General features: G+C 41.6%; 1 protein-coding gene across 1 annotated transcript in view; it reads right to left on the minus strand.

The window, feature by feature from the left end:
- Positions 1 to 23,104, minus strand: part of fat3a (FAT atypical cadherin 3a) — a 217,489-nt gene that overhangs the window by 132,851 nt on the left and 61,534 nt on the right. The gene's annotated exons all lie outside the window — the stretch shown is intronic.

Here is a 23,104-nt window from a genome sequence, read left to right on the forward strand (position 1 = left end):
ACATTGGACCTTTTGAATCCAAATGAAATCCAAACGGTGGCAATCTTAGTTCCAATCCTAAATTACCACAGCGTTTGAACCCGGCAACAACTAATCCAACGTTGTGGTACAGAAAATCCTGGGTTGAACCTTAAATTAGCTCGTTAACGCTAAATCCTGCTTCATAGTACAGGCCTCAGGGAGAAAGACAAACACACATAGCCAGACAATCACAGACCAAATAGATTCAAAATACATCCTTTATTGTTATATATACTCTATATTTAGCACATTAATATAGCAGTAAACAAATAGTTGCTATGTAAAGATATAGTGGAGTAATGAATGATGTCACACTCCCTCTGTATGTGTTGTATTCTCAGCTTCTCTCTTGATAGCTGGTCCAGCCACGATTTGCATATGAGTGCATGTGAGTGCAGTGCTGTGTGCATCAGTATCACACGCCACGGGCTGTGACAAAGCGTTGGTAATTGACGAGTTGGGGAGTGGTCTGTGAGAGTCATGTGGAGGCAGTCCCAGCCTTTCTTTTCAGTATTTCGAGTACAGCCCCTTTAAAGTATATTACGACTTCATGGGATCAACATTCATGGTGTTGAATTGTTCCTTTTGAATCCGGATTTTTAAATGTTCCTGCTAAAGCAGCTTTCAAGTGATTTTTAAGGCATACTACAGAATATGGCAATATGGTGGCCGGGTTAGCTCAGTTGGTAGAGCGGGCGCACATGTATAGAGATTTGCTACGCGACGCAGCGGCCGCGGGTTTGACTCCGACCTGCAGCCCTTTGTTGCATGTCATTCCCCGTCTCTCTCCCCTTTCATGTCTTCATCTCTCCTGTGAGAATAAAAGTCTAAAAATGCCCAAAAGAAAAGAATATGGCAATATGGTTCAGCCTGACATACAAACTCCATTGGCTAATGAAGGTGTGATACAGTAAGTTCTGGAAAAACCAAGTTAGTGGAGCTAGAGTTGGGATTATTCTGTCAAGTAGAATCATTGGAAACTTAGATAAACTAAGATGCCTACAAGACTTTAGAATCAAGTTCTGTTCGATTGAGCAATGCTTGCCTGTACCCAACGCATGTGTAATGATGGACACACTTGTGGTTCCAGCATAGTTAAATCGCTAAATAATTCTTCCCAATTCCTTTGAAACTGCAGACACCCTGGAAATTGAAATAATTTAAATTCATCTGCTTTTTCTTAAGTGCATAATTGCCATGTTGTTTCTATACAAGGAAACCCCACAAGCCTGTGTCTGCAAAATGCTTACCACACACACACACACCCACACCACAAGGGATAGGGACAGAGAAAAACACTATCATTCTCCACAGAGAAGCCCCACTTACTGTCAGCTTTAAACAGCCTCTCATTAGCTTTTCATTGCAGGCTAATTGGCCTTGAATTGTGTGTCAAACAACAGCCAGCAGCCTCCACACCCCCGGACACACCGGCCCTGCTAATACACAGCTATTCCGCCTTAGCTACCAGCTCACATGCTGACAAGGCAGCACACGCACACACACACACACACACACACACAAACACACACACGCGCACGCACACACACACACACATGCACACACACACACACACACACACACACACACACACACACACACACACGTGCGCGCGCGCACACACACACACACACACACACACACACACAGTGTGGCTGAAAATGGTTCTTTACCCACCCAAAGCAACACTCACAGCACACTGACAACCAGAAAACCGTTACCATGTCCTCTATAGGGATGCTCCAATCAGCCGCTGGTCACAATATCCATAGTCTATATCGACAACGATGAATTTTTCGGGATAGTTCCAGTGCCGCCGGAGGTTCCGCCGAATGTCCCTCACCCTTCTCTTTCTTTGTGTTGACATTCTAAACTCATGTCGATTGGGGAAACATCCTCCGAGCTAGAACCGACAATGAAATTATATATATATATATTTTTTTTTAGTAAAATTGTCATCACAACAGCTAGAGCTCACTTCCCTACGTGCACACATTCCACCAAAACAAGTTCCCTCCCGAGGCTATGTTGCAGAGGCACCGGGGCTCCGTCCAGAGCTTAGCATCGCCCAAGACGATTGTGATTGGTTTTAAGAAATGCCAATAAACCAGAGCACTTTTTTCTCCCATCCAGGAATGCTATGTGGACTAGCTAGACCTTACTCTGCGGCACTGTACGGTACTTTCTGGTCTACATATCCCTGCCTCTGCTGAATTATTTTTATATTCCCCCCCTCAAAGTGACCAATGCTACTTCACCAACAGACCATATTATATACCTAAAATAGAAGTATTTTAAAATAAGTGAAGCACTGTAACGTGAACGGTCTATAGTGCCATGGAACGATAAAATCTGAACAGCAGTTGCTGGTTGTGTTTAGCTGCTACAGAGCTCCGGGACGCCGGCTACCAGCGGCAGTTGTTTAGCCGTCAATAGGTGACTGTGAGACAACTACAGGCACCGCCAGATGGTGGTATTGGAGTTTAGCCAGAAAAATTGAGCGTCATGCAGCGCTGACAGTTAAGTTTAGGCACCAAAACTACTCTGTTCAATTCTGAAAGCACTGTGTTTTATGTTAACACCACGTTGAGATTTTGAGATTATTTTCCATTGGATATTAAAGTTCAGAAATAAGTGTTTCGGCAGACACAAACGCATTACTTAAAGCCTGACAAGATGGATTTTAGATATTTTTTTATTTATGTGCTGTGCAAGGTAATGATCCAACATGGCACTCATTGCTGGTGACTTTGGTAAACGGCCTAAGAACAGCATCAGAAAATCACAAATCTATGAATACAATGGTGTTGTGAAAGGTCCTTCCTAAATTCTTCTAACTCTAACTACTGTTAAATTGAACAACCCATTTAAGCTTCACAATCCCTGTACATATTTAAAAAAAACATTTAAAACCAAGACTGCCATCCCCAGTGGTATCCCCACAAGCACTAACCCTGCCACCCTATCTTCTCAGTGTCAGCCATAATAATTACAATGTTAATATATGATGATTGGCAGTCATCCAGAATACATTGAAACAAAGCTACATATGAATTACATATGTTTAATACATATCCAGCCACTGAATAGGCTGGAGTTTCAGTCTGTAACCCAAGGCTTCTTGTTTGAAGCAGTGATTTTGACTCCAGTCCCCCACTAGTCTCCAGCTGGTCTTCAGTGGTTCAAACTGCAGTCTTAGCTTAGCAAGGCATCAGCTGAGGTAGTAGAGTGCAAAGTGGAAGGGAGGACACAAACACTGAGTTGTTCTCAGATCAACACTAGCGTACTAGTAGTAGTAGTGTTTTAGCACTGCCTAATGCCTAAAGATAGAGGAGGCTGTAATTATCACAGTAGGACAGAAAGCATAATGGTAGTGGTGGGGGTTCTGTTGGCTGTTCTGTTTTTTACGGTCTACAGGACACAATAACTCTTTCTGTTTTCATATCAATGAACCCTACAGACTGGGACCAGGATCACTGGGTAGTGCCATAACTAACTTGTTAACTCACAACACTGGATTTTAGTGTAAAGTTAATCTTTAGGGAGCATTGGTTGCTCTCCTTGTTGAGCAGGCGCCCATATATAGAGGTTTACTCCTCGACAGAGCGGCCGCAGGTTCGACTCCGCCCTTTGGACCTTTGCTGCATGTCATTCCCTCTCTCTGTCCTATATAAATAAAGGCCTAAAATGCCCAAAATTAATCTTTATAAAAAAGAAAGAAAAAATTGATGAGCTTTATCGGCAGTAAAAGGCTTGCTTGGATGCAAATTATATTTTTTCCTGTGATTCTTTAATGCACCATAGGACCAACTAGTTACTTTATTTGACTTTAAAAAGCAAGTCCACGTTATCACAGCCTCCTTCATTACATACACCTAACACATAGAGATGCATATCTGATGCAGTGTCAAACATACAAAAAAAATTCCCCACTTGCCCCCGGGCCACTAGATCAGGGTTTTACTGGCCCCTTGTATATTTTTACTGGCCCGGAAAAAAAGAGGAGAAAAAAAAAAATGTACTAATTGAATATACATTGTAATTATATATCCAAACAACACACAAAAAGCCTATTCTTCAACAAATATGAGTTCAGTCAATTAAGTTGGATATGCATTCTAATAATTCACAGTTTTTATATAGTAATGCATAATGCTTTTTTTAAATTTACGTAGAAAGGCCAGAGTGAGGCTATAGTTTCATTGTGTCAAGGCAATAACATTCCTGCCTTCATTCAGTCTTTGTAAACTTCCAATGTCGATGATTGTCATCATTAACCAATATTGTGTATTTTGGTTAAAAAAGAGCAATCAGTGATAACTTTTGTGATATGGTTTTGGTATATATGTTCTTAAATTATGCAACATAGGTAATTTGCCACACTGTTATGAAAAGGAGAAGGTGTGCTTGTGAGGCAAATATCAGATAGCCTATTTAAAGTAAAAGTATTTCATTACATATTATTTATTATAACAACAGACACCTGGTAACACGTGTGTTTCCTCTTCATGTTTATATTAGTAACCTGAATATTTCCCAGCTCTGTTTACTGTGCTATTTTTAAAGTCATTTCAAAATGATTGTAAAATTTCCAACAGCATATGAACTCAGCACTGGGGACGCTTACTTTGCAGTTAGCTAACGTTAGCTAGTAATTATTAGCGCACCACGCTGTCCCTCCGCCTTATTCCCAGCAGATAGAACGGACAGCAGCAAACAGCAGTTGCTGCAGTTGCAACTGGGTTTGAGTTGTGGCTGCAGCAACTACAACCCAGCCAGACGGAGCTGCGGTTCAGCGGAGGCACTGCGTAGTAATGTTATGCTAATATTACTTGCAAAGGGGGAGAGCCGGGCAGCAGCTCCGGTCTGGCTGGGTTTGAATTGCTGCAGCTGCTGCTGAAGGTCCACAGCATATGGACTCTTTGTGGTGGGTGGTCATTTGTTGACGTTAGCGGACTCAATTTCTAAGCTAACGTTAGCATCACATTAAAAAGAACTGACTCGTGACTTTGATTGGCACAAACAATTTCACTGGCTTGAATGGGCCAGTGACTAATGACGGCCAATCAACCTGCCCAACGTGCTGTTTTACTGGCCCCGGGCCATAGTTTATGTCGAACACTGTGATGTAAATCTGCACTTTTGTCAAGTCGGTCAGGTTTTGAACAGGTCTAAATCTGGACTGCTGTTGATGAGTTTGATGTAAAATGTGGATCACTACCACCAGACACACAAACATACACTATCTGAGCAGAAATGGTGTTTTGTCAGTTAAGAGCTTTGTTTTAAGCTGCCAACTCTTTGTTTGTCACTTGTATGTTTACGTGTTGTGTATGCACGTGTGTATGACGTTTTTACACAAATGAAGTTCCGAACGGATAAATTAAGTTATTTTAATTTGATTTAAGAGGCCTCACTGCCAAATCCTTCCATGCAACAAACACAGCAAACACTGCTTTCTATCCTACTGTGATAATTGCAGCCTCTATGTCTGCCAGGAGTGTTGGAAGACAAACAGAAAGACAGACTGGCAGACGAGAGGAAATAGAGAGCATGAGAGGTGGAGGAGAAAACAAACAGCACTACAAGACAGAAAGAGGAAAACGAGCAGGGAAGGGGAGTGTATATTATCTCATCCATCCAGAGGAATACAGCACAATGGTGCCTACAACTCACCACTGTCAACTCTGGTGAACACATTAATCAGCAGAAAGGCATCCATTGGGCCAGAAAAACTCAATTACACATAATCCATCCTTTGTCTTTCTGCTACCAATACATTGCTCAAAAATGCATCAGACAACTCAAAGTATAACCACTTCAGACTAGGCTTGGGCCAAGGTCATTTTTGACAGGTTTGATATCAAGGGTAACTATCGGGTTTTTTTCAACCTTTTCAGCCTTTTCTCCTATGTTTTTGTGTCTATGTGACAGATGGGAACAACAATCTTTGACATTGGTCCAGTATTAAGCGAGATCGCTGCAATCGGCAGTCTGCGAAACAAGCTACAATGTAAGTTAATTGGCAATTGTCCAGCTTGCATTTACGTTCACGTTTACGTTTTGCCACTGACAGATTGGATTAATTTTCTAAGTGTCTGAGAACATTATGGAAAGGATTTTTGTTTTGACTATTTGAAAAACGACGATTTTTGCATCATTGGAAGATTTTTTGCCCAGAGGCAATGGACTAAAGCCAGTAGTAGCAGCTACTTCCGCATGTTTTCAACCCGCCCATAGGGGGTTGGACTGTCGTCTTTACCCAAAACTTGCTGAAGCAAAACGAGTGTCAGCCATCTTGAAACTTCAATAAACAGGCTCCGTCTTTTCAGCAGAAAACTTTTACAACATTTATGTGCATTCAAACTACCGCACATGTGTACCATCGGGATGGTGGTACACATCGGAGAATATGCAGGACACTTTATTACAGACGGAATACTCAACACACTACGCGAGCTTTGCCTGCTACGGAGACCAGCACCTCAGCCAGCGGTGTTGCTCAATGCCGCTAGCTGGTAAGGGTGTCCCTTACCTGCTAGTGTTTCAAAGGTGAAACGCGGAACTAGTGCTGGAGTATGACCTAGCTAAGTGGAAAGTTAACGCTAGCCGGGCCACCTGTTCCATCAATCCTGCTTGCAAGTGTCCGCTCATTAGACAACAACTGAACTAAATCCAACTTCAATGAAACTCCCAATGCAAGTTCAGAAACTGCTGTGTTTTGTTGTTGTGGAAACATGGCTGAACAACAGTGTACCGGACTATCCAGCTACCTGAGGCCCGTTCCAGAAAGCAGGTTTAGTGAAAACTCTGAGTTTGTTAACTCTGAGATGAGGGAAACTCTGGGTTTTCCGTTCCAGAAAGAGAGGTAACTTAACATCGGAGTCAGTTACTATAGTAACTGAGCCTGTGAACCTAACCTGGTCGGGAGCAAGTTTTCTTCAAGAAAGCTCGAGTTTCCTTAGTCTCCTCCCTCTGAGAGGGAGGAGATTGAGAGAAACGGGGGAAAAAACTTGAGTTACTCTCAGTCTCCTCCCTCTGAGAGGGAGGAGAAACTCATTTCCTCATTCATTCATTCAGTCTGTATCAGGCGCATTTTAATGCAGTTTTATCTGCATGAATAAAAAACGTTTTTTTCTCAAACATGTCATGTCATTTTGTCGACGATCCCATTGATGAAAAAGCTGTATTAATTCACAGAGAGTTTACGTCGGTATTGAGTCCCGACTATAGATGTAGCCTATTTTCATTTCCACATAACCGATTTGAGAGGTATTTTTTATCACAGTCCATTAGATATGTAGATACATTATCCGTCCTCATATCACTAACATCAACCATCGTGGACAGGCTTTAACATCCCAGCAGACTCTTTGTATCGCATTACGTTTTTTGCCAACGGCAGTTTTCTTTATAACAGTGATAGCGGATCATAGCCTACTGTAATAGTAAAGCCACTGTATGCAGAGCCATCAGAAAAGTGTGACTCGCTCTGAAACGTTTTTTAAACGTTTTTGTAGTGTTCCCTGGACAGTAGCCTAGCAGGATTGCACCTAAATGAAATTATAGGTGTAAACAATTCCAGTTTTCACCAGTAATATTATAAGTTAACTGTGATTAAATATGAAATTAATACACTGTGAATGCGTACGCATTGACTCGAGCAGCAATTTTCTCCCACACCAATTCTCTCTCTTTTGCAGCAGCAGCCGCTGTCTTGCTTTTTTAACGAAATACATGTTCAAACTCGCTGTTTGTGCGCATGAGTATTTCTGGCAACCCGTTTGCGCATGAGTATTTCTGGCAACCCGTTTTTGTGCACGCGCGTAACCCTGAGTGAACATACTCCGAGTTGATTGAACCAACTCAAATCAGCTGTTCTGGAACCGAAAACTCGGAGTTTCCCATCTCGGGGTAAATCAACTCAGACATCAGGGTTAGACTCAGAGTTTGTTAAACCTCCTACCTGGAACGGACCCCAGGCCTGCTGTTCTGTCGCCGGGTAAGACTAGTGGAGGTGGGCTGTGTTAACACGGACTGGTGCAGAAATGGGGTGCTTGTATCCAACTAACTGTTAACTGCTGGTGGAGTTTGTGACCAATGCCGACCATTCTACATTCCACACAAATATACGGCTGTGTTTATACTCAGTGTTTACAGCCCACCAAGCACTAATGCTAGTATGCGTTAGCTGAACTTTAAGGAGCCTATAATGTGTGTGCACTAAATGTAGCCAGTTTCGTATGTTGTTTTTATATTATGTTGTTTTTATATATTTTAAATGTGTAACACAACTTAAGCCACGGTGAAACGCTGTTTGTGTATATGGTTGAAATGACAATAAAACACACTTGAGTTGACTGTCTCACTGTCTGTCTGTCTGTAAACAGTAGGCGTGGCTTGGGAGTGGACTCTAAAGCAGCGAAGCAAGTGCATTCTGGGATTTGGTGTCTTTCATCCAAATGAGCCAAAAACACATTTTCTGGCTTTTCTCAGCCTAGAAGCCACCAATTTCTAAAACAAAATTCACATTTCTACTACATAAGTGACCCAATTTAAAGATATATTCATCTTTCCAACAGTAAAATATCCCTTTAAGACCTTAAGAAACAGCTCTGAAGTTGCTAGCGCTAAACCCACCAGACTCCATTTAAAAAAGCTATACTTTTAGCGTGTATAGAGCCAACCTATTTTCACATGTAAATCTGTAAACTGTGTTTATTTCAACCAAAACTAGAGTTGTGATGTTTGGAAAAGTGGAAAGATGACCCAAAATGTATATGTAAATAGTTTTATTTTGTTTCTGTCGATTTTGAATAGTGTATTTTACTATATTAAAATTAAAATTATTTACATGGAGTCTTGTGGGTTTAGTGAACGCAATTTTGTGGATGTTTTTATGTTTTAAAATAGGATCTTACTCTTTAACAGAAAGGTCGATCTCCTTAGAAATCCTTTCCATAATGTTGCCAGACACTTATATAATATTAATCTGAGTCTGTCAGTGGCAAAACGATCACGTTTGTCAGTGTAAATACAAGCTGCACAATTGCCCCATAACTTACATTGTAGCTTGTTTCGCCTCTGCCGACTGCAGCAATCTTGCTTAATACTGGACGAATGTCAAAGATTGTTGTTCCCATCAGTCACTTAGACACAAAAACATAAAAAAATAGGGTTGAAAAATATCCTTTAACAACAATTAGCAAGCCTTGCTATTTAGAGTAAAGTGTTGCCAGGGAACACTGGGTAACAGACAGTGTTGGGAAAGTTCACTTTCTACATGAACTAGTTCAAAGTTCAGTTCACAAATTTTAAAATGAACTAGTTCATAGTTCTTTTTTTCCATATGTTGCTTCAGTTCAATGTGCTGTTAAAGGTTTGCTGTGGATGTGATTTTCAAATGATTAGGGCTGCAACAACGAATTGATAAAATTTGATTTCTAAAAAAGTTGGCAACGAATTTCATTATCGATTCGTTGTGTCACGCAACTATTACGCCACTCAGTCGCGGAGATAAAAAAAAATTGAGTTGAGCGCAGAGAGGAGCAGCCTCACAATGTGTGTGTGTGTGTGTGTGTGTTCTGTCTGTCTGTCTGTGTGTGTCTTGTCTGTATCTGCTATTTGGGTTACTTACCTTTACACAACTACTAACTAAAACAACAAGTATGTATTGAGTTTATGTAAATTAATGCTTTTTAGTTTTTTTTTATCCGATTCATTGATTAATCGAAAAAATAATCGTCAGATTAATCGATTATTAAAATAATCGTTAGTTGCAGCCCTACAAATAATCATACAAAGCCTCCTTGCTGCTTCATCGCCTACGTGCTGCTGTCGCCTCCATGCTGCTTTTTGTTTTGATGACACTAGTGGCTGGTGTTGCCAGATTGGGTGTTTTTTCCGCTACATATTAAGGCCTGTTTACGGTGTGTTTTAGCTGGGTTTTCGCCTGGAAGACTCTATAGAAATCTGGCACCTATTGAACGAAGTTAAACTGAGAGAGCGTGCTGTTCACAGACACCAGGACGAGTTCACAGTAACGTTCATCAGGCAGTAATACAGTACGTTCAGTACACGTTCGCCCAAAATATGAATATGAATATGTTTCGTTCAATGATCGCGTTCAGGCTCAAAACTGGTAACAGAGTTGACGTCTCAATTGCCACTTGCTCTCTTTTCTTGATCGCCCTTTTTTATACAATCTATCGCCCCACAAACATACTGTACTTACTTATACTTACATTAAACTGAAATTGTCCCCTTAATAGTTAAGAACATCGAATAGGCCTATTAAATGATATATTGGGCGGTAAATGCACTTAAACCCTCTGAGACTGAGCTTGTCATATATGATAACAAAATGCAAAGTTTATTGATGGTTTAACAACCTCCCTGTCCTCTGAAAGCTAAAAGCGGTGCCGTTCCCATGCTGTCCTGTCACCAGGGAGATCCTAGCCCTTACAAAAGCTCTTCTACCTCATTCTGGAACTTGTGCTTCTTTTGGGGGACTTGTGAACAATAAATCCATACACAGATCCACTATTGATAGTCTTGTTGTCCATATTCTATCAATTAATGACCGTCAATTAACGTTAATTGCAGCGTTAGCTTTGTTGCTAAAAAACGTATAAGCCTTCCCATGAGTCTTAACCAATGACTGGAAATCGCCCTGTTGGAACAAAACAGTATGGATAGACACTATCTTGTGGACAAAGGCCTCACAGCATCTGCCTCTGAGAGACCAAAGAACATGTGGTCTTCCTGAACAAAGGAATTGGGGCTACACGTAATCGTGGGAGCCTTAACGCCAAACTTCTACAAAGAAAGTTCACAAAATGGCGAGGGACCAGGAAGTCTTGAATTCCCAATGGTCAGCGGACCCTGAGTCTGTATCCAGGGCTTGACTCTATAAAGTTTTCCAACACACCTCTCTCTTGATCTTCCATTGCAACGTGAGTAGCTAAAAGGATGCACGCAGACGTTTGCTTTAAATAGCTTAATTTTCCGGACAAAATTGATGTGTTCTAGAAGCATCTGGGATCCTGATCCAGCCCGCGAAGTGACGAGACCGCCACCTCGCGGTCCTGTGTAGGCTGTGTTATCTCTGCAGAAAATCAGCTGTTAGCACACCAGAGTTTGTATAATAAGCATCCCTTGTTTAGAAGAGATTCTCAGACCCTGCCCTAACTTCACATTAGGCAAGAATCTGGAGTGAACGAGAGGCTTGGTTATGATCATCTCCTCGAAAACCAACATCCCAAGTGTCTTTTCTCTCTCTAAAATGTGCTCTCTTTTCCTCTTCTACACACAAACCTAACCCACACACAGACACACACGCATACACGTGCTGGGAACAGCTGGCCTTGCTAGCTACCACAGTCACATCCACGGACCAGCTAACGGCTAGTCACGTGGTGCTGCGCCCCTTTTGTCTGTCACATGTGCTTGAACAAGCTAACGGCTAGCCCATAGCCACGTGTGGCTGCAACCAGCTCCACGACCCGCCATCTGGGGGTTAAGTTGCCTGTTTTGTCTGTGTCTTAAATATTAATATTAGCATCACCCTTACATTTCAGTATCTTGCTAATGCTTTTTGAACTAGGTTGGTAGCAGAGAGACAGGGGTGAGAAGTGAGCCTCCATTTTAGCAGAGTAAGGACATATCAGCCGCTGTACTAATGCTGTGTGTGTTTGGGCATGTAATATGAGGTGTTTTAATGGCCTGTGGCCTCTGTGGTTTAATGTAAATGACACCTTCTTAATTAGCCTGCCAGTGGGCAACACACACACACACACACACACACACACACACACACACACACACACAGATCAGCCTAATGTGCCATCAGGTGGATGCAGCCCTGCAGTGACGGGGACACAAACAAGAGACTGGATGTAATGAATGAGAGAGCAGAGTGCAGCCCTGCACCGTGATTATTAATGTCACACTCCTTAACTCGCTCCAATTTTCTCACACATACACACACGCACACACGCACACACACACACACACACACACACACACACACACACACACACACACACACACACACACACACACACACACACACACACACATTTAAGGTGTTAATGCTATCCAGTGTCCTTGGTGTATGTTAACTACCTCAGAGTAATGGAAGAGCAGTTAACAGTGAGGCAAGCAGAGCAGCATGATCATTCACTCAGGCTGTTGAGATGTGAGAAGATGTGGAGTCTCTGGGAGAGGGCTGGATCCCGCCCACCAATCACACCCCCCCCCACACACACACACACACACACACACACACACACACACACACACACTGGTATTGTCAGCTTTGTTGGATGTGTCACATCCCTCCTCCCTGCTTCTCACACGTTCCTTTCTTCTTCCTCTATCCTTCCTCCTACCTTTTTTCCCTCAAAGCTCCACCTCCTCCTCCCACCCCATCAATTATTCCCTCCTTCCTTCCTTTCTTCCTTCCATCCTTTTCCCCCTCCCTTAGTCTCCTTCCCTGCAGCACTCACTATTTCTTTCCCCTCTTCCGCGCTCTTTTTGTCCTTATTCTTTCCTCTTATCTACCTCTACCTTTTATCATCACCTCATTTTCCTTTCGCTTTCTCCTGTTTCACCCCCTCTGCTCAATCATTCTCCTCTCTCCCTCCTCCCTGTGTGTGTGGGTGTTAATGAACTTTCAGTGTGCGTGAGAACAGATATTAACCCATTCTCCAATCCTGTAGAGAAATCTGGACTTAAATGAGTCTTTCTGTTTCCTGGCATTCCAAGTTATTATAATAGTTTTGCTCATTATTTCATATCACATATATAACATATAAGTAGTGAGAACATTGTGCGGGGCTGTATCCGAACCACACATTTCCAAGTCAAATGTGATTAGCCAGTTTGCAGCTCTGTGTCACAATGCTCTCTCCTTATTTCTTAAAAAAAAAAAAAAAAAAAACACCCTTCTTCATATTTCCATAATAGTTATGTTGACAGATAATGTATGTACACTTTGAGAGTAAAACTGTGAGGTCTTGGAGGTTTAACATTGTGTGGATTTGAACTCAAAGGAATGCTGGTCCCCTACCAGGATCCTGACTTCACTGTAACAATAATGGAAATGTCTGCTCATTACTCTGACTAACACAGATGGCACCACGTCTCCTCCAACCACGCAGCATTTTATCACTGAACCAAGAACAGGGACACACTTTATTTCTGTGACTGTGTGCACCTGATTTTTTGATATCACAGATGATGATCAAAGGTAGGATCAACATGATGATGAGCAGGGAGCCAGGAAAAGACACAGAGAGGAGCTCCAACCACTGAGTTCATCTGAAAATGAACAATCTACAAGTTTAAGATTTGCTGTTTAAAGCGATCCTTTTTTGGCTGAAATCCAGCTGTGTCATGGCAGTGTTCATCTGCACACACTACCCACACTAAGATGACACAGAGCTGGATTCAAATCAACAAAGTATCGCTTTAAGTCATTTATCAATCAGAATTGCTAAACTTATTTCAGCTTCAGCGTTTCTCTGTTAGATCTCTAAACATAATATCTTTGGGTTTTCAACAATTTGAAGATGTTTCCACGGGCTCAGGGAAACTGTGGTAAGCTTTGTTTTGATATTTTCTGAAATGTTAAAGACTAAATACTAAATCACTATACTGAAAAATAATAAGATACAACGTAGCATATGTTATCCAGTACAATAAAATAATAGAATGCAAAACACAAGGTATTGCAAGACAAGCATCAATGATGTATCACCATATCTGTGCAACTAAGAGTCTCATAAAGAAGCAACGTGTTTTCAAAATGCATGACATGAGAAAGAGAAGTCAAAGTCAGCATTTATTCACTAAGTGATTAAGTGCTTTAATGATTTAATTATATATTGTTACTTACTGTCACTTACTGAAGAAAACCAAAGAGGAAAGTCAAAAACCATCCTTCATTTTTAAAACTACTGTGGGCTAACGAGGAACCAGTATTTAGTTTAACCACAGATCAGGGAGCCACACACACACACACACACACACACACACACACACACACACACACACACAGTATTAATAGCACGCTGCTACAAGGACAAAATGGCAGCAGAGAATGAAGCAGTGTTTCACACACTGTCTCTCCTCCCCCCTGCAGCTGCTGTGGAACATGAGAACCCCCGCCCCTCTTCACCCAGCACAGCAAAGAGAGAGGTGAGAGACAGAGAGAGAGAAAGAAAGAGAGAGGAGAGACAGAGAGAGAGAAAAAGAGAGGGAGAGAGAGACAGAAAGAGAGAGAAAGCGAGAGAGAGAGAGAGACAGAGAGAAGAGACGGAGAGAGAAAGGACAGAAAGAGAGAGAGAGAAAGGAGAGAGAGAGAGGGAGAATGGATAGTGTAGTGTAGTGACAGAGTGCATGTCTGCTGGATCACTCAGCTGCCCTATAGCTCAACAGAACAACAGGATGGGGTGGGGGGGGTGAAAGGGTGGAGTCTTCTCTGGTTACCTGCTCAGGCTCCATTCATAGATATGACTGCAAACTAATTATACGCTGCAAGTTTTCATTAGGTTTTATTTTACAGGTCTGTAGGATTGTATCACATGACATAGTGTTACCTTTCTTTGGTTTTCACAGGCGGACTAGTTCATGTTAGCTGACTGCTTACGTTATGACTGCTATTGCTGGGAATCTTAGGCAGAAACTAGCTTTAAATGGGAAACAGCTGCAGTTGGATTACTTTTGCAGATTATCAACACGTAATTATCACAACAATGTTGAGCAGCCACACACAGGGCTGAGAGTGAAAGTAACTTTGCTATTGGCTCCACTGTGAAGACACTACATCACAGGCCACGTATTTAAATGAGGAAACTGTTGTCGTCATCATCATCATCATCATCATCTGATGCAGCTGAGTTTGTGACAATAACTGATCAATCAATCAATTAAGGTGAAGATATGTGAGGAAGCATTGCTGCTAGTCAAACACCAGGCCGAGAAGTTAGTTTGGTAATCACTATGGCATGCCATTTTAACATTTAATAGCTAGTCTGGATATTCATTGCAGATATCCATAATGCAACTCTTCCTAGTCAAGAGAACAATTCAGATATCCACAAGGGCATTCTCCCTATCTACAATTGTCATTTCAGATATCCACAACGTCATTCTTACTAGTACAAATGACGTCACGTTTCCCATTCATGTGTATGGGGCTTTCAATTTCAGATATCCACAACATCATTCTTCCTATCCAGAATGAACATTCCAGATATCTGCAATAGAATTGTTACTAGACAGAACTCCCATTTCAGATATCTACAATCCAACTGTTACTAGTCAAAACTAAAGTGAGCCATTTTGGCATTCGATATTATCTTTTTGCTTAACGTCAAACACTGCATCAGTTACTTTTTCAGATATATAAAATTAAATTCTGGATGGGAAGCATTACTATTATAGATATCCACAATTGTATTTTTCCTAGTAATATTGCAGTTGTAATTACATTTTTATTAGTCAGAATGTATTGTGGATAGTCAACATTACAACATAGATACGTATCTGGAATGTTTGTTTCATTTTGGAAATCTGAAATTAGAGTTTTGACTAGTAAGAATTGTATTTTAGATATCTGAAGTGGGAGTTCTTCCTAGTAATTATTCTATTGCAGATATCTGGAATGTTCATTCTGGATAGGCAGAATGATGTTGTGGATATCTGAATTGTTCTTTTTGACTAGGAAGAGTTGAATTATGGATTTTTGCAATAAATATCCAGTCTAGCTATTAAATGTTTAAACTGCCAATTAAAATTTGAAAACAATCTTTTATTTAGTTTTGACCAGTACAATCAAAGTTGTAGATATCTTGAAATACAATTTGTACTATTAAAAATGTTATTGTGGAGTTCTTTAATTACCATTCTAACTGGTGAGAATACAATTTCATCCAGTAGAAATGCTATTATGGACATCTAAAATGTAATTACAGGTGGGAATGTGGTTTTATTAAATGTTAAAACTGCTTGCCATATAATCACTAGTGTTACAACAGGTCTTTCAGTGAATGACATGTGACATTTAGCATGTTTGTGTGACGCTGATTTAACCCGGCCTGATTGGCAGGTAGGAGAGGTGAAATTAATTTAGCTCGCCACTGACCGCCGTTCTGACATAAAATGTCAACAAATAAAATATTAATAATTCAACTCCAGTCCACTGTGCATTAATAAAGGTGGTGTGGCAAAGAAACTACGTCATGAAAGTAAAGTATGTATACATTTTTATATTTAACACAACTTTATCAACTGATTGCAATAATGTAAACAGGCAAAGGCAAATCTAAGACAAATGTAACATTTATTCATGTTTAAAAAGTTAAAGTTGATCTGCAACCGAGTATTCAAACTCCAAATGAGCATGCTTAAAGTAACATGTCGTGTGCTTATGGTCAGGCAAAGCAGGTCATATGTATTCTAGATATATTCTATAAAAACGAAACGACGGCGGAGCAATGTGCAAATGCAACACCAGACACGCTTACTAACGTTACCTTATTGGCTTATACGGCATTTTCCTCGCCAATGTAAAGTATCTGGTGGAAAGAAAGAAGAAAGATAAATTGCGGCTGCGTATCACCACTCATAAATGGATTATGGACTGCAACATCATGATTTTCATAGAAACAACACGGTAAGAAGAGCGGCATTCCTGATTGCGCTATTGAGCTAAAGGGACGCCTCCTCCGGTCTCATTCAGAACCTGCCTTCTTCTTCATCGGAGTTTTACGGCAGCCGACATCCACAGTGTTGCATTGCTGCCACCTTCTGGAACTAGTTTATTAATGTACCTTGACAATTCAGTCTGATATCAGGCAATATCTATGTTATTTTGTAGGGAATAAAAGTTTGATTTTTAGAAGTTGGGAATAAAATTAAATTACAATTCTTACATGAATAGATTTTTTCCAACCTCCCTATCAATTTGAAAACAAAGGTCAACTGACTTCTTTCATGTGATCGCCATGTAAAGCTCATTGTGACACATTACGCTTACAGACAAAAAGAAGCAAAAGAAAATACTATTTGACAGACAGAGACCATCACTGATAACGGCTTATAAATCACCTCCTGTCTTTTTTCATCAAACACACACACGCCCACACACACACAGATAATGAGCAGCCATATCTGTGTCTCCAAGGCTTCACTCTATGAGAGAAGGCACTTGCACCAAGGACAACCGCTACTATCTCCTTAATTTTTCAATAAGATGAGTGGTTACCTCTCTCTCACACATGTGATATAACTAATGCACACACACACACACACACACACACACACACACACACACACACACAGCTTTGACCTTGCAGCCGCCTGAGGAAGCTCACGGTCATGTGGCAGCTGGATCTGCAGCACCCCCACTCACTCTCATCCATACATGTGTTGAATCTGAGAGAATGTGGCTCAGAATCATACATATTCATGCTGTGCACATCGCTCTAACTAATATTGGCTGTTCTTCTGGATGTGTGCATGGGGTGCTTCACACTGTCCATGTCTCAGTAGAAAGCATTAATTTCTCACCAGAGAGGCGTGGGTGCTGCTGTGATGCCAGAAGATACCCTTTATCACACACACACACACACACACACACACACACACACACACACACACACACACACACACACACACACACACACACACTTCAGAGTGGGTGCATTGCAGAGAAGCAGAAAGAATTGCATAAGACTGACTTCGACACCCCATTTACTTCCAACTTTAGTGGCTCAGAAGAAAGGCAGCAGGACAGCTTGAGGATGTGTGTATGTGTGTGTGTGTGTGTGTGTGTGTGTGTGTGTGTGTAAACCCTAAAGCAGTATAACAGTTGTGTGTTTCTCTGCTCCACCCCACATGATAGGAAATATAAATCCAATCAAGGCTCTTTTTCATAGTGTGTGTGTGTGTGTTTGTGCATGTCCCTGCAGAGCTGTGTACACTATAAGCGTGAGAGCCCCAGCTCGGTCCAGACCCCCCCCTTGCCTCTGCTTCTGTTCCTACCGGGTCCATTTGTTCTGCTCTGGAAGCTATGATCCATTTAAGGCTTGTGTGTGTGTGTGTGTGTGTGTGTGTGTGTGTGTGTGTGTGTGTGTGTGTGTGTGTGTGTGTGTGTGTGTGTGTGTGTGTGTGTGTGTGTGTGTGTGTGTGTGTGTGTGCGGTAACGTTATCCCCACCGTGTCCCTCCAAGTGTCCCAGAGGTCTCGGGCAGCAGACACAGAGAAGAAGAGGGGGAGGTGAAACGTGAGGAGGAGGAGGAGGAGGAGGAGGAGGAGGAGGAGGAGGAGGAGGAGGAGGAGGAGGAGGGATATCTGATAAAGCATTTAGTTCCAGAACAAAAGAATGGTTTCAGATTGAGCGGTGAAGTTACTGCATATCCTCAAATAGGCCCTGTACCGCATAGCGAAGTTTCTAATCAGGAGTCCAGGTCCTGTCCTGACACACACCGTGTTGTCAGGACATGTGGATGTAGAGGCGGGACAGATTCCAGTCTTTACTACCTGGGAGCATTCATGTCACCAGACTAGTCCACATTAGTTTTCTGTTTTTAAAGGTTCAGTATGTAGAATTAAAGTGGTGAGGTACTATGAGAACTCAGGAGGCCTACACAAAAACACACAATTCTTATTTTCAGGTGATTATACACTAATGAAATTAGTTATTAGTTAATATATTCCAGTTAAGCTAATAGACTGCCCTAACTCGAAATAGATTGTTTGTTATGGTTGTTGTAAAAATTTAATTTATGGTGTTAGATTGCTGCTACGTTGATACAGTTATTACTGTGCCTCCCTCTGTGAGCAGCAAGCTGGACAGCAAACAGCTGTGACAGGGCTGTTTCTGACAGGCCAACAAATATAGACTGAAGCTGAATATTTAATAGGATAATTACATGTTTGGAAGTTTGGAAATGATTACATAGTTTCAGCTGGGAGATGTGTTTGAGCAGCGAGTTTGCTACGTTCCACACGCTCTCTCTTTTAGTCCATATAATAAACAAACAGTAGATAAAATAATGGTAGAGAAGCACAAAATGAGAGAGAGCACCTAACACAACAGGGGATGTGTTAGGGCTAGGCGATATGGAGAAAATCAAATATCACAATATTTTTGACCAAATACCTCAATATCGATACCGCAACGATATTGTAGTTTTGACTATTGGTGCTTTCACAAAATATTTACACAATGAGATTTTTGATAAATAATCATCTGTAATGTGGATATAATGACTAAGTGGGTAAAGGCAAATAATATAACAGTTACAACAGTCTGGTAAGTTCAGAAAATGACATAACTTTACTGTAATGCAGCCTTTAAAACCAGGAAAAGACAACACTTATGCCATATTACAATATTACGATATCCAAAATCTAAGACCATATCTATACTCATATCACGATATCGATATAATATCAATATATTGCCCAGCTCTAGGATGTGTCTGTAGAAAGCAGGAGCTGATTAAAGCTGTTTAAGATGGCAGCTCTCCTCACAATAAGCAGTATGGGAGATCTTACAGGAGGAAGGGGCCATTACAGGAGTTTGTAAGTAAGGCTGGCAGACCCAGACCCAGGCTGAGCTGCAGTGGGCAGGAACCTTCAGCCTGCATCATACACTCCTCCACGGCACACACACTCTGTCTGCAGAGTCGATGTACTGAGTGTGTGCGTGTGTGTGTGTGTGTGTGTGTGTGTGTGTGTGTGTGTGTGTGTGTGTGTGTGTGTGTGTGTGTGTGTGTGTGTGTGTGTGTGTGTGCATTTGCTTTATAGGCCCATGTGCTCCCACCTCCTGTGTATAGCTGACATTTTGGCTGTGCATACACACACACGGTGAGGGTAAAAGGTCAAAAGTTCAGCTCCAACATAATTAGCAATAAATTCTTCTTGCTGACATTCCAAAATGGCAGCAAACTTATTAAATCATGACAGACACCCAGGCTGGGCTGCAGGTATGGGTGAGTGTGTGTGTTCACTCTCAAACTGCAATACATTTTGAAAATATTAAGCAGTGACAGGGATAATGAACTTTTAAAAAAAAGTCTAAACTTTGTAAGTGCTGATGGATAATTCAAGTGTTTTCCATTAGTTACCTAGATGCAATTTCAAAACCCATCGATGATCAGTCTGACGGCGATTTAGCCTTTTGGGACAAAGGGCAATATTTCAGGGGTTCAGGTGTAGCCAGCCTATACTAGGGCCAAGACAATGTCTATTTAAACAGATCTCTGCATCTGAATGCAGAGAAATAGAAAAGGCTAATAAAAAGCTAAATTGATAGCGATGGGTTCTGAGATTGCATTTGGAGCAATGCGTTCGGCCTATTTTGCTCTTCACACTTTTCATTATGTACAAAATGTGATTATCGTAGAAAAGTGTTTTATACAGATCATATGGGCATGGGTAAATATCAGGGGTACACATTGACGGCCTTAGCGGACCTCTATAACTTCTATAACATAAAGTGCAGTTAAGTGTGAAAACAACAACAGCAGAGAAAATCAGACTAACTGAACACATCTGCTTTCTGGCACTGCAGGCGAACTCATGAAGATGTTAGCGTACGCTAGCTGTGTGCTAATGCTGGGCTTCAGAGCCTCTCCAGATCTTATATAGCCTAAATCTCACTCTCCTTCCCCCTCCAATCAAACCCCTTCCCTCAATGCCAAAACAGTGACAGAAAGTTGAAACTAAAAAAAACTGATCCTGAAAAAAAGATTGACACGACACAATTTTTAGTGTCCTCAAAAAGAGTGTCCCTAACTCCCCCAAGTGTTATACGTATCCTGAAATACACGCTACAAAGCAGTACATGGGGTTTATTGTTTTCCCTACTTTCTACCCCCCTACTTCCGGCGCCCTTTCTCGGAGCACACCCATTTTAAAACTCTGCCTTCATTTTGATCACTACTACACACCTGTAAGGTTTGGTGACTGTACCTTGCACGGCTGTGATGCTGTAACAAATCAGTCCACAGCAGTGTTGCCACAGTTACTTTGAAAAAGTAACTTAGTTACTTTACAGATTACTTGATTTTAAAAGTAGTTTAGTTACTTTACAGATTACTTGATTTTAAAAGTAACAAAGTTAGATTACAAGTTACTTTATTAGTTACATGCAGCAGCTGCCGACAACACCCCTACAGCCTCAACATAAAAATGACAACCGGTTTACTGTGAGGCAGCTCGGCGTTGCCAGTAGTAGGATCTGGTTTATTATGGCACGAAATAGAGCGAGTTAACCCTGGTTTAAGGGCAGCATTTCCGCTACAACATAGGCCTACTGCCCGACCAACTTCTTCAACTGTCCCCCACTTACTGGTTTTGCACCGAAGTCCAGCTTTTGTTGTTTGGGTGGTGGGGGACCTCCTTCTCTCTGCTTCGCACCACCTGCTGGGACTTGCTCTGTAAGTTTGACTGCAGCGCTGCGACTCCAAATGGTTCTTCAAATTTGACGTAGTCGCCACCAGCACAGAGTGTACAACCAACCTTAATATTGCCGTCTTTAGCTGACACAAACTCTAAATAGTGACTGTATTTCCAGGTATAAAACGCGCATCTCTCTCCTCCCTCCATTGTTGTTTACGTTTGTGTCGCTGTGTGGTACACGTCAACTGTACACATGCTGAAAACGTGACTTGTCGCATACGTGACTTCACTCCCCGAGACGCAAGAAGAAAGCAAAAATATATATTTTTACTAAGGAAAATGACAAATAGTAACGCACAGTGACTTGGATAAGTAACTTTAATCTGATTACTGGTTTGGAAATAGTAACGCGTTAGATTACTCGTTACTGAAAAAAGTGCTCAGATTAGAGTAACGAATTACCAGTAACGCGTTACGTGGCAACAGGTACATGTGTCCATGTGCAGACAGCAGGTTCCAGCATGGAAGACTTCACCCTGGGAAAGAAGCACATTGGTGCTTGGGGTATTCTACTCTGCACACACTTATGTGAAGCAACATAGGGCATATGAATACAAAATATTGCTATACATTAAAAGAAATTTAAAGACAGAGGCAACGAGCAATTTCAACATTCTCTGTCACAGTGACGTGATTACAGTGCAGCCCTAGACTGGGTAGCCCTATCTGCCACAGTATCAGAAATAGGGCAGATGCACAACAGGGTTTCCGCTATGTACACTGCGCACCGCCACTCCTTATGAAAAGTCATAAAGTCATAATTACCTCTACTGAACTCAAGCAAACTGTCATCCACTCTCTCTCCCCTTAAGGTCAGGACATCATCACTCGCAAAGTCATGTCAACCAAATAAACAACAGGGCGAGTACTACTTGTCACTCAATCTTAGGCAAAGTGACAAACGGCAACGAAAGACGTGACATGAAATCTGCACTCACGCTGGTCCCGTGAAATATGACAGCTACAGTTTATTGGAAAATAGCATTGTGGACACTGAATTTGATGAATTTACTGTTTATAAGACCAGATGAGACAAGACGCTAACGTTAGCGAACGCTGCGGTGAGGCCCCCTCTGCAGGAGACGCTGTTTTCCTCCGACACGCTGTATTAACGTTACTGTTTTATAACCGTTTTCCAGGTTAGTGGGGGTTCATTCAGCTCAAAAACTGTGTGTAAAATGAACAGTGACGTTAAATCACCCTACAGCAAACACAGTAGAAAATACAGAGCAGACTCCCCAAACTAATGTTCAATATTAAAAGCTTGAGCATGGTCTGGTGATAGCCAGACTAGTGCAGCCCCACAATTGAAGATTGAAAATGATTATACTATTCCTAGTATTCAGTTTGAAGTGCAACCGGACATGTTCTGATAATGACAGTGTGCTTCTGAAGTGGATTGTATTATTGTACTGCTGTTTGATGTTTACTGAAATCAGTTCAGCTCAATGCCTTTCTGCGCCTCTTTGAGCTGTTATTAAACGTTCATATGGAAGAGACGAGCCATGAAGTGCTGACTGGGCCCACGGGGGACAACCACAAATTACACTGATGCTAGTGGTAGTGTACAGCACAGAGACCGGCCACTGGAACACAACTGCTGTCTA

This window comes from Perca flavescens, chromosome 3 (assembly GCF_004354835.1).
Source record: "Perca flavescens isolate YP-PL-M2 chromosome 3, PFLA_1.0, whole genome shotgun sequence".
Taxonomy (NCBI): domain Eukaryota; kingdom Metazoa; phylum Chordata; class Actinopteri; order Perciformes; family Percidae; genus Perca; species Perca flavescens.